This window comes from Portunus trituberculatus, chromosome 19, assembly GCF_017591435.1.
Source record: "Portunus trituberculatus isolate SZX2019 chromosome 19, ASM1759143v1, whole genome shotgun sequence".
Taxonomy (NCBI): domain Eukaryota; kingdom Metazoa; phylum Arthropoda; class Malacostraca; order Decapoda; family Portunidae; genus Portunus; species Portunus trituberculatus.
The window spans coordinates 14,878,661-14,881,295 of record NC_059273.1 but is presented as its reverse complement, the minus strand read 5'-3'; the positions used below and the strand labels follow the sequence as shown (position 1 = coordinate 14,881,295).

General features: G+C 44.0%; 1 non-coding gene across 1 annotated transcript; it reads right to left on the bottom strand.

Moving 5' to 3' along the window:
* Nucleotides 1-2,281: 2,281 nt before the first annotated feature.
* Nucleotides 2,282-2,353, bottom strand: Trnae-uuc. The gene has a single exon. It is a non-coding gene; the product is annotated as a tRNA-Glu (tRNA).
* Between the last annotated feature and the right edge of the window lie 282 nt (nucleotides 2,354-2,635).

The window sequence follows — 2,635 nt, the reverse complement described above, 5'->3', positions numbered from 1 at the left end:
GAATGGTGAGTAAAATCCAGGAGTTACATATGGCCCCGATCCTGTTCTTTTTCATCTAAGCAGCGTAGACACTTTCGAAAAGAAACATCAAATATTTTCTTGGAACATTACCTTCCCGTTTCTTTCAAGTTACTTGCAGTTCGGCATCAGAAAAGTATTCACGGAATCAAGCACAGGATTCTTTCAACACAACTTTAGAGGCTTCTTAAAAGCTTCTTTCTTGTTGTGACTGTTTACGATCACCTGATGGATGCACACCACCACTTCGGTACTTATCGTGTGGGAAGGGACTGCTGCTACTGTTGCTGCTTTTGTAGAGTTCCTCCGGAGTTGACCTTCGAAGCATCACGTCCTTACACTTTCCAGCACTTTCCAACTTCACACTTTCCGAAATAACTTAAAAAATATGGATTTTGTCCCAATACTTTTAACTTTTTGGGCAAGCTTTGAACAAATAGATAGATAATTCAATGAGTGATAATGAAAAAAAAAACAATTCCCACGTTGAGGTTAAAAGGGCAAACACATAATGGATGGTCGTCATTCCTGGAATTGAAACGTCCATATTCTCTTTCTAGAGCATATTTCACGCTGAAATACGAGTTTCACAGAATGAAGGACAGCTGGATGCGGGGAGAAGCACTCCCGAGGTAGGGAAGGAAATAGCACAGACTGATTCTGCTGCAAAGGATGATCACTCACACCATAATACAAAAAGTAGAACAAGGTCATCTACATGCCCTTAAAATAGTTCCACAGATACAGGAACGAACACCACGATATTCCTGCACTTCGCCAAAGGACGCCCTCCCCAAACCATCCTACCCACACCTCCACCTACCTGTCTCGCTGCAAGTTAAGAGAGTTAAAGTAAAATTCAATTTTCATGAACAAATATAAACACACACAAGAAAAAAAAAATGATACGATACGATATAAGTGCGCAAGTGATTATTTGCTAATGTAATTATTCCCCAAAAACACAGAACATCATTCTTTATACTTAATAACCACAGGCAGCGCCATCTAATTTGCAAGGACTTAATTTTATGCAATGAAAATAACGTAAAATGAATTATGAATTTTTTCCCTCCAAGACACTCATGGTAACCATGTGACTTTTCCTCCTATTTCCAGTCTGCTCCTAACTGTTCCCTGGGGAGCGTGACTGCCGCGGCGAGGAATGAGTAGTCTTTGAGTGTAGGACAAGGTGGTGGTAGAGGGAAGCATGTGGCGACGTGAAGGAAGAATAGAGTAACATTTAACAAGTCATACCGGAATATTGGAAGACTCGATTAGGTGCTACGTAAACAAACACACATAAATTTGTATGCGTGTGTGTGTGTGTGTGTGTGTGTGTGTGTGTGTGTGTGTGTGTGTGTGTGTGTGTGTGTGTGTGTGTGTGTGTGTGTGTGTGTGTGTGTGTGTGTGTGTTTCTACTCATAGGCAGTATCCTTTTCAAAACTCCTATACAAAAATCCTATACAATTTCAAAGATGCATATCACTCTGAATATTAAAATAGCAACACAAAATCACCGATCTATCTACTCACTTTCATCTTTGCATACACACACACACACACACACACACACACACACACACACACACACACACACACACACACACGAAAGAAGTCCCGTCACAAACTCAAAACACCATTACTAAGATTACTCGGTCAGTGCCTCCACAGTATTCCATCAGTCACACCCCGACACTACTAGAGCCTTATTGCCTTCCGGTCTCTCTCATCCCCTCCCTCCCTCCTCTTTCCCTCCATTCATTCCTTCCCTGCCACCACATTTGATCACAGCTTGTAATAGAGGGCAAGACGAAAACCTCAGAGAAACACGCTGAATGCCGTGTTTTTGTCGTTCTTTTCTGAAAGTGGAAATGCTGGCGAGAAAGGAGGAGGTGCAAGGGAGTGGGGTTCGGTTCTCTCCCCTTCTCCCATCCACATACTCGTGATTAATGGTCAGCACCCACCACGGCCACAGTGGGCTAAGGGCCTTACTAAGTTGGGCAAGATTAGCTAGCAGGGTCGCGAGATGAACCTGGCGGCAGGAAGGGAAAAGGTTTACCTGGGCTGGAGGCAGGCTTCATGGTGATGGTAACGGTGGTGGTGGCGGAACACCAGGCAGCCTTCCACCACACTCCTTCCGATAAATTTTCCACGCCAGGTCTCACCCTCCCTGCACCCCGCTGAGCGTTTAATGGTTATACTCCAGTGTTAGAACGATGTTGCTCAATATTGCTGTCAACCTGCAAAGAAAAATCTAGTGTTCCCGTGCCGGGAATCGAACCCGGGCCTCCTGGGTGAAAGCCAGGTATCCTAACCACTAGACCACACGGGACTGTACAAATTGCCATATAAAATAAAATTTAAATCTTTAGTGAATCCAGTTTTGGCAGTTCACATGAAGTCATATATGACATTTATGAAAAAGGAATAAAAAGAGGCTTTCAATTAATAGAATCACGGCTCAGGAGGGAGCAGCTTTTGTGCCGCCAGCGGGACGCCGCGCGGTAGTCCTCATGATGTTGCATTCAAAGTGTCATTCTGCCCGGAAAGCTTCGACTGACGCACATTAGCGACTCTTGTCCTCCTCGACTTTATATCACTAACAAGACCTGCT